The sequence below is a fragment of the Pungitius pungitius genome, chromosome 19 (genome assembly GCF_949316345.1).
Source record: "Pungitius pungitius chromosome 19, fPunPun2.1, whole genome shotgun sequence".
NCBI classification, from domain to species: Eukaryota; Metazoa; Chordata; class Actinopteri; order Perciformes; family Gasterosteidae; genus Pungitius; species Pungitius pungitius.
This window is the reverse complement of record NC_084918.1, coordinates 11,378,660-11,388,825: the sequence shown is the minus strand read 5'-3', so window position 1 is coordinate 11,388,825 and position 10,166 is coordinate 11,378,660. Positions and strand designations below refer to the sequence as shown.

At 48.3% G+C, this 10,166-nt stretch overlaps 1 long non-coding RNA gene across 1 annotated transcript; it reads right to left on the bottom strand.

The window, feature by feature from the left end:
* Positions 1-1,795: 1,795 nt before the first annotated feature.
* LOC134107503 (uncharacterized) lies at positions 1,796-8,996 on the bottom strand. The gene is made up of 3 exons (XR_009942772.1): positions 8,887-8,996; positions 5,001-5,099; positions 1,796-2,242 (listed from the first exon to the last, which is right to left on the bottom strand). It is a non-coding gene; the product is annotated as an uncharacterized LOC134107503 (long non-coding RNA).
* Positions 8,997-10,166: the final 1,170 nt, after the last annotated feature.

Below are 10,166 nucleotides of genomic sequence, written 5' to 3'. Positions count from 1 at the left end.
GAGCGAAGTAAATAAAAGAGAAGGAACTTTTCGAAGAAGTGGCGCATTGATGACAAAGGGAATACTATTTCATGCAGGCAGGCAGTCTGGTCAAATTGGGCATCCACCAGGCACAATCATTTTGTAAACGTTATAGGCATAATAACGTTAGCCTATTATGTATAGATTTAGATCGTATACATGAACGGGCATTAAAATAAGCGCATTGTTTTGTAAGACTAATGGACAAACTATCGAAATTTTGCTATCTTGAATCACCTCGGCTCATTAGCAGCTAGCTAAATTAAACTTCATAGTGCAAGTCCGTGGCGTTTAGTATACATCAACATCACTGATAAATGTTAACTATGCATGATGTTAGGATATTCCTTATCCACCCGAGTTGGTTGACGAGAAGAATCCACTACAGGAAATTAGTTAAAAAGTTTAACATTTATTTAGAAGAGAAAAAGTTGTACATGAGCAATTCTCCGCAGATATATCTGGAGACAATGAAATACGCATCGCAAGCAAATCCCTTCCAAAGTCCGCCTGCCTTCTGACACTGACCTGTTTTAATCCCTCTGGTGCCCTTGAACAATGGTTCAACCCAGTTCATCCTTCTGTAACAAATGCCTTCCCCGAACAATGAGTGTCTGGTACTCTCTCCTGCAGCCTTCGGCCTTGCCCTGAAAATGGGTTCAAACTGGCTCTCCCTTCGGTCGCAGGTGTGTTATCTCAGATAATATTTTATCTTCATTTTTCCTGTGCTCTCTCTTCCACCATTCACATTGTCTGCCTTATAAGGACCGATCCGGTCACGCCATCTGTCCTACAAGCGGACATCTATTCTACAAGCTAAAAAGTAAATACAAGAAGACACACACAGAGAACCCCACATCCCACAATTTCCCCCTTTTTGCTCTCTTACAGAGATCACCCTAACTAATGGAGTAAGTCTGCCGGGTCGACCTCCTCCTCTAAGTCCTCTCCGCCCTTCAAGGCCAACAATGGCATCATGTTCCCCCCCTCAGGTTGAATCGCTGTGGAGATAAGGCGAATACAGAGCGCTCTGGCACAGGGAATAAAACAACAACCGCAAGTGATGAGTATGCCCACAAAGGTCGCTAGAGACAACAGGACAGTCATGATGAGCGAGTGCCCCCTGTCTGTAGTCCTCCACCCCTGGAGCCGTTGCCCATCATGCCGGTCTGTTGTGATACTGATGGAGGAGGGCCTCCCCCCGGACCTTTAAACCTCTTACCTTACACCACGCCCTGTCTTTTCGTGTCTGACTTTGAGAAGGGACCCCCAAGTGTTGGTTCTGTCGCTTACTGTGGCTCGCTCCCTTTCCACTAGATTACACAAACAACTCACAGAAAGATATACCCAAAAACAACCCAAGCTATATAGTATCAACACTGTAATAACACTCAAACAAACAAGTTTGTATAAGTATAAGCTAAGTATATAAGAGCCAATAACAACCGTTACCCCCCCCATAGCAATTATGGAAATATTAAGCGTGCTCAATGTAACAGCTGGGTTACTAGGGGGGAACAGAATGACACACGGACACCTGCTCGCAGTTGGTAATGGTCTTTATTGTCACACTGGTCCCTCGGCTTGCTCTCGCCCTCTTCCTCCCCACTCGCTCCCGTTCCCCCCTAAAGTAGACTGGGAGGCCTGTTAAATTGACCTCAGCTGGTTCAGGTAATGAACCTCCAGCTGTCACCATTCCCCGAGCCACTCCCCCGCTCTCCCTCTCTGCAGCCGAGCCGCAACCACGCCCGCCACCACACTCAACATTCTCTATTTCAACTAAACTGCGGAGAATTGAGAAAGATAGAACAGAGGAGAGGAGAGGATAGCATTGTGCATTTCTTCGTCGCTGGTCTTCTTCTTTCGTTGTAGACAGTCAACACAGAACACCATGCACTGGGTGTCTGTCGGTCACTGCCCGCCGAGAGCACGTCCGGGCACTATCCAGTGCCCAGTTCCGTCTCTTTCTGCTGCGTCGTCAGGATGTCCTGAAGAGTGCGACCCGGTTCGTCCGCGGGGGCGCACTGGCTCCAGTGGTACCAGGTGTCCCCTTGCCCTCTCAGCCTCACAGCGTGTGACGTTCTCTCCTCCACCTGGTATGGTCCTGTCCACCGTGGCTCCGACCACTTCCTCTTAATGACCCTCAGGAGGACCCAGGCTGTTGTGTGGGGATCAGGGGTGTTCTGCCCTCCGGTTCTGTCTTGCACCTGGACCGCAAAATCTGAAACGAGAGCTCGTAGTTCGTTATATTGACTTGCATACTCACCTGTTGGTGTCTCCGGGTCAGGCTGGAGCTTCAAGCCTGCGCTTGGTCCGGGAAACTGTCTTTCAGTGGTCAGCTCGTATGGGGTGAAACCTGTACCCTGATTGACTGAGCTTCTGATGGCCATTAATGCAAGTGGGAGGGCTTGAACCCAGGTTAAATTTGTCTGTGCACAGATTTTAGCCAATTTTTGTTTTAAGTTTTGGTTCATGCGTTCTACTTTCCCTTGGGATTGGGGGTGATATACTGTACCAAAAGCATGTTTCAGACCCAACATTCTCTCCACTTCTTGCAGGTCATGATTTTTGAAGTGTGTGCCGTTGTCAGACCTGACTTTCTAAGGGAACCCATGTCTTGGTATGTAATGGTTTATCAAACATTTGATAACGGATTTACTGTCCTCCTTTTTTGTGGGCCACGCCTCTGGCCAGCTGGTCAAGGCGTCCACGCATACCAGGAGATACCTTTTACCTTCGCATCGGGTGATCATGTCAGTGTAGTCGATGACTATTTCCCGTCCCGGCACCAATGTCAACGGAAACACCCCCATCTCCGGCTTCACCGTCGGTTTTGGGTTAAACGTGATGCATATTTTACAGGTCTTAACATATTCACGTGTCATGTCTGCCAAAAACGGATGCCACCAGTGACAAAGATTCCTATTCATCTGTTTGTGTCCCACATGTGCCATCCCGTGTGCCTCCTGCAAACACCTGTTTCTGATTTCAGGTGGTAGCACTGGACGACCATCCGGGGACCTCCAGAGGCCTCCAGCCTCCGTAGCCCCTCTTTGTTTCCACACCGTTTTCTCCTGTGGCCCCAACTGTCCCTCTTCTTCTGCACTTACCATTTGGAGCCCCATTTGGTAACCTGCAGCCTGTTTTGCAGCTTGATCTGCTGCCTGGTTTCCCTTTGCCACCGTGCTGTTGGACTGCTCGTGTCCTTTACACTTTATAATGGCCACTGTGCTTGGTAGAGCCAAGGCTGCCGCCAAGTCTTTCATTTCTGGTTCGTGTTTAATCGGTTTTCCTCCAGCCGTCAGAAAACCTGCTCTTAACCACTGCCCCAGCTCCACGTGAGCTGCTCCTATCGCATAAGCCGAGTCAGTATAGATGTTTACTGCCTTCCCTTCTGCCAGCTGTAGCGCTCTTATCAGCGCGAGTACCTCCGCTCTCTGTGCTGACTGTTGACCCTGAATTCTTCCCGCTTCCAGAACCTCTGTTCCTGCCCCATTACTTCTGACTACCGCGTATCCGGACTGCAACCCATGTTGTGGATGTCTGAAGCAGCTGCCATCAGTGAACAATTGCCAATCAAAGTGTGTCAGTGGTGTGCTTTTTAAGTCGGTTCGTGCTTTTGCTTCCAGCTCCACCTTGTACTCACATTGGTGTGGTTCCCCCTCTCCCATGTGATCAGCCATGTTGATGCCTTCATGTGTGAAGGTGAGGTTTGGAGCTTCTAACAGCTTGCTCAGCCTTCTTTGTCTTAGTGACGTCATCGTGAAAGTTTGAGTTTACATAAGCTACTATGCTGTGTGTTGTTAGCACGTGTAGTGGGTGGCCCATGACTATGTGTGCTGTTTTCATTAATAGCTTTGCAACCCCTGCTGCATGTTGTGTGCATTCATGGTGTCGTTTTTCCATGTTGTCCATCATGGCACTGATATACAGAAGCACCTTCCTTTTACCCTCCCCCTTTTTCTGAAACAAAACCCCATTTACTACCCCTGTTGTTTCAGAAACGTCCAGGTAAAACGGCGCGCTGTAATCTGGAACTGCAAGGTCTGCGGCCTGCGCCAGCTCTGTTTTTAGTGTAATAAATGCCTCCTCCGCCCCTTGGTCCCATTCGAGTTTAGCAGTGAGGTTCCTCATCCCCTTCTCGTTTACCTTTGCACGTAGAATCTGAGTGAGATTTGAATAACGTGGAATGAATTGTCTGCTGAACCCCGTGAGTCCTAGGAAGGAAAGCATTTCCTTTACATTCTGTGGACGCGAATGGTGGAGAATACTGGACCTGTGCGCGGCTGAGAGCCCTGAGCCGCTTCCTGACAGCACTCTCCCCAGAAACGAAACCTGCCGCCTGGCGACCTGCAACTTTGACTTACTGACCTTGAAACCGGTCGTGGCCAACCAGCGTAAGATGGTGTCTGTTGCTTCCACACAGGATTCAGCTGAAGTGGATGCGAGGAGGATATCGTCGACGTATTGGATCAGCGTCGTGCCCTCTGGGAGCGGACAACCTGTCAATGCTTGTTTTAACACTTGATTGAAAATACCAGGTGAAAGAGCAAATCCTTGCGGTAGCCGAGTATAACGTAGTTGCTTGTTCCCATATGAGAATACATCCCGCAAGTTTTCCTGTAGGGGTACGCAAAAGAACGCGTTTGCCAAATCAATGCACGTGAACCATTGTTGTTGTGGTGTTAGACTAGTCAACGCAGTGTATGGGTTCGGGACGGGTACCGTTGTCGTTACCAGCATGTCGTTTATCTTTCTGAGATCATGTGCCATGCAATATTTACCAGTTGCTGCCTTTTCTACCGGGAGAATGGGCGTGTTCCAGGCGGAATGTGAGAGGGCTCCAGTACTCCTGACTTAATGAGTCCCTCTATAGTGTCCCTGATCCCCTCTGGCTTGTGAGGGTATTGGGACTGCCAAATGGGGGGTCGCTTTTGAATTTCAAACGTTACTGGTTTACATGTGTTACAAAAACCTACGTCAGTCGGGCCTTCGGACCAGAGGTAGTCTGGAAGTTTCTCAAGAAGGATAGCTGTGTGGGGATGGTCGGTCTTCTCCCTTCCGTGGTCTCTGGACACCTGTTCGTCGCTTTCCCTGAGATTCTGTACATCTTAGCGGAAGGAGAAAAACAAACATCAGGCAGTTGAGTGCACACCCAGTCATCTAGCAGCAATGCTCGTTTAGTCATTGGACCCAAGTCTTTAGCCTGATGTTTGGGATGCAGAGCCAGCGATACATGTGGCACCGCCTCTTGGCTCATTAAATACCATTTCAATTGATCAGGAGAGAGGATAACAGCTGCGGCTTCCCCTTCTGGGCCCACATAGAGGTTTTGGGACGTCACCTCCCACTCAGTGCTCTCTAAGTGCCCCATAAATTCATCCCAGTAGCAATCATCCCCTTGTCTATCATAGAACAATGTTACATGAGGCGGGTCAGGAGGAGAAACATACGGATCAAGAAGAGTTATCCAAGGCTTCCACTTTTGGTAAAGAGCCATCACCCCTGGGATGTCAGGACACTCAGGCTTTAGGAGGCCCCAGTAAATGTCTGCGCACTGTTGTTGTTGCAGTGGCTGCATCACCCACTGGCCATTAGTCTGTCCATTGTCATTGCAATGCAACACAGTTCCATCCAGCAATGTGACACTCAGTCCGTCCGGGCCGCACAAGATTGAAGCCCCTGTCTTGATGAGAAGATCCATTCCCATAAGATTCACTGGAACTTGAGGTGAGACAACAAAAGAGTGAGTCAATGTCTGATTTCCCACTTTCACCGGTAGGGGGACTGTTATAGGCAGTTTCTGTGACACCCCGGAGAATCCCATAACGCTGACACTGTCTTTGGACATAGCAGACGAGCCCGCTGCTTGTATGGTGGAGTATGTGGCCCCAGTGTCAACGAGAAACGGCAGTTGTTGTTGCAGTACCGTGAGTGACAGCATGGGGTCTGCCCTGCCCCTGCTGTCGGAGTCTCCCATCGGGGTGTGTCACTGAGAGGCATCCGCCTCATAGCCCCAGTCCTCCAGTGCAGGGTATTGTCCCCTAGGTGGCGCAGCATGTGGATTGGGGGCCCAAGCCCCCCGAGACGGGACACCCCTGCCCCTCCCCTGTCTCTTCTTTTTGCTAGGACACTCCATGCGCCAGTGCCCCTCCATACCACAGTTGAAACAAGCGTCTCTCCCTTGGTAGCCGCCTCTTTCTCCTCCCCCACCGTATGATCCTCTCCGACCAGCGCCACCCCTGTAATTACTTCTGTAACCTCCCCGATAACCGCCCCCTCGGTTTGGGCCCCACCCCTGGGCTGTCCGATACGACGTCTCCTCCCATGATGGGAGTGGATACAAATCTGGGGCGTTACCTTCAGCTGGGGCAGCCTGGACTGTCATCTGTCGCTCGTCTTTCCCTTTCTGCTTCTTTTCGCTCACTTCCTGTTTGACCTTAGTGAGCTGAAGCCTAAGAAGCTGAGCCTGTAATTATTTTAGCTGCTTCTCTTCCCCTGTCGCTTCCTCAGTCGCGTCCTGTAAATGGTGCAGTAAATGTCTTTCCCACACAGCAGATTCACTTCCTGGCAAGTCTGGATTAGTGATCATTTTAGCTTTTACCCCCTCTGGTACTCCCTCCAGCACCGCCTGTCTGAACCATTCTCTCTGTATGCCCTCCGTTCCCGGATGATGGCAAGTGCTTTTTACCCAGGTCTCTTTACATTCGTCCAAATACGCGCGCGGGGTTTTCTTCGCGTCCCATGGTAATTTCGGTATTTTAGTAGACATTAGAAGTGGCCATTTCTCGCGCATTGCGTCCCCGATCTCCGTCGCGAAATACAAAAATCTGTCGTCATCGGCTTGTCGGGTCACTCCCGCTCTGTTTTCCACGTCCGCTAAATCATGTGCGGTCATGCATCTGGCTGCTACAGCCCTAAAGTCGCCGAGCGCCAGCGTGTGTCCGTTAGTAAGCGTATTGAGTTGTTTTAGCCACTTATCTCCCCCTTCAGATGGTGCAGGCATTTGCGCGACTAGAGCGGACACGTCTCCCAGCGACCACGGCTTGTATTTATTAACACCTCGAGAAGACATGAATAACGGATACATTTTTCCCGGTTCCCCGTGAATCTCTGGGTCGCTGTTATCCCCGCATTCCCCGTTTTGCTCCTCCTGAGCCGAGGCAGAGCCTTTTTTTCCTCTCTCCCCCATGTCTGGTGATTCCCCGTATCTCAATTGTGTTTTCACCCGCTCATCCGCCCCGGCTAAATACTTTCCCTTATCCGCCTTATTTCTCCGCTGCACTTCTGAGCTGTCCCTACTCCCCGGAGTGCGTGAGTCCGTCCATTCTTTAAACCCCTCCCGATTTTGACGCGCTTCGAAAGGCCGGCTTTCCCCCGTTACCTCGTTGCCCCGACAACCCCGCAGTGGTACACTTTCTTCAACTTCCAACTCTCCCCCCATTATATTTAATACAGGATACAACCCAGCAGGTGCAGAAGCCGAATTCACACCGTTTATTTCAACATCGTATGCCGGTGGTCTTTCCTCATTACACCGTTCCTGGTTATTTCTCCCCACGGCTTTACTTTTTATCCAGTACGAAAACAATGCGGACCTCATGTCCTCCACATCCTCCATCTCTTTACGAAGTTTTCCTTTTTTCAACACACTCGCCTTCTCGCGTTTCGACTCAAGCTCCTTCTTTTCTTCTCTACAATCTCTCTCCTTCTCCCACAAAATCTGCGCCAGTGACAGCCTGTCTGCCAAACTAACGCCTTTCTTTTCTAACAACTTTCTCACCGCGCGTTCCGTGCGCTCCACAGCCTCATGCTTCTTTTTCCCGGAGGTTTCTCCACCCACCGCCACCAACAACAGCCTCAGCTGGTCGTTTATTATTTTCCATCGATACCCCGGCGCTGGCCCCCAGCCGCCGTCAACAGTTTCCCGATCATATTCATCTTCCATTCCAACAACAGTTCCCAGTTATATCGCTTTAACCCGCTCGGACAGCTGGTCACCTCAGTGTGACACAGTAAATGTTCTCCGCAGCTCCAGCAAGCTTCCCCGTTTGTTCTGAGAACTTATGTTATACTTCCAGAATTCCTTTATTGTAACGAAGGTTTATTTTAACCCTTCGAAATCAATGTATTATAACGGAAGTTTATCTTAACCTTCCGAGAATCAATGTATTACACCGAAAGTTTATGTTAACCTCTCGGTCATCAATGTATTACACCGAAAGTTTATATTAACCTCTCGGACCGTCTATGTTCTCAGTTTCCCCTCTTTTTTTTCTTTTTTTTTTTCTTCACTCTCTGCTGCTTGCACCCACACACACACAGACACACGAGCTGCACCCTCAGAGACTGCAGCCCAGGATTTAAGGAGCTTTTACCCTGGGATTCGGGGGTCCTCAAATCCCCAGGACTCCAACCTAGCTACTTCAGCCCTCGTCAGGGTCTGATGGGGTTGCCAAACCAAAGACCAGTTTTCGGGGGTCCTCAAATCCCCAGGACACTCACCTAGCGACTTCAGCCCTCGTCAGGAACTGATGGGGTTGCCAAACCAAAGACTAGGATTCAAAATCCTTTTATTTGTGTCAGATCATTGATCCCTTGGTACTCGCCGGTACCCACCAAACCCAATAGGATCCCTGATCCTTTAATTTGTGTCGGATAGAAGATCCCTTGGTACTCGCCGGTATCTACTAAACCCAATAGTACTCGCCGGTACTATTGTTGTGCACTTTTACCAGTTTCCTTAATATTAACTTTAGCGAATTGCTCATGTATCAATTTGGTTCCTTCACCACCAATCCACAGCGTACTCCTTATTTTAGATTAATCAATATGCAGAATTAGATGTAACAGGTTTCTGCTTACCTTGTTTTGAGGCCGGCCTGGGAGTACGCAGTGTTCAGCAGGTGAAAGCTCTTGGACCGAATTCCCCCCTGCAGGAAAACTCCTATCCCGGACGAGCCCCCAAAATGACTTTAAAGAAATTCTAGTTAATCTCACCGGATTGTTGTGGTTTTTCTTGATGTAACCAGAGCAATCCTCCGACATGGAATGGATGGCCGTGTGTCCGTCGCGTTGCAGGTTCAAATGCATTCTTACTCGCTCTTTGCCAGAATGCAAAAAATACTGTATGAACCTGTTATTTCAGAAAGTGGCGCGAACGTGATCAGAAAGACACACACACACACGCACACACAGATTTGGAGCGCAGTTAGTCAATTAAATGTTAGGCGTCTCGTTTAAAATCGGAAGGTATGATTATGGTAATAAAAGCAAAATTATTCTTTATAACATTTGCAGTACAGAAATCAGGTGGTATTCTGTCTAACCTTCATTCAGTGAATGCATACAATATTTATTTTGTTAGTATGCAACATCAACAATATTGATTTAGTCATTGTTTTGCAACCTACAAAAACGAAATGAAATTGCTAACTTCTCCAATGATAAATAATATTTTTTGTATAATCTAAGCATAAAGTTGCGTTTATCGGCACTTATCCCCAAAACATGACCATACCAGACCATCTAACTCTGGCTGCCATTTTTGAATGTTCAGTTGTGCTGTTAAATAACAATAATGAATGTTATTTAACATGTATTCCCTAAACATTTACAGTAAGGCACAGTTATTAAAAATAACAGGTAAATCATGTTGAAATTTGGGTGTAAATTAACGGAAACATTTAACAGTGTAGTCTCCAGGTGCACCTGCGGTGAATTGCTCAATATATCTTTTTCTCTTCTGAATTAATGTTAAATTTTGGCCTTAATTGATTGACGTGTTGGATTCTTCTGATCAACCAACTCTGAGGGATTGAAAATCCCAACTAATGTAATATTTGTCACGGTTTTGGTTCACGTCCGTTTTATATTTTAGTTTCATGTCTCTCGTGTCCCTGGGTTAACTTCACTTCCTGCCTTGTCCTGTCATCCCCTGTGATTGTCTGCCATGTCCTGATTGTTTCCACCCTTGTCCAATCACCTGCACCTCTCCTGTGTATTTAAGCCATGTTAGTCCCTTGACACGTCACTGTTTGTACCAGTCGGTAGTTGTCATGTCAGGTCCTGAGCGTAATCTTCCGTCTCGTCCATGTTTTTCCTACCCTCGACATTGACCATTAATGTCCTTTTGTCGTTTGTGC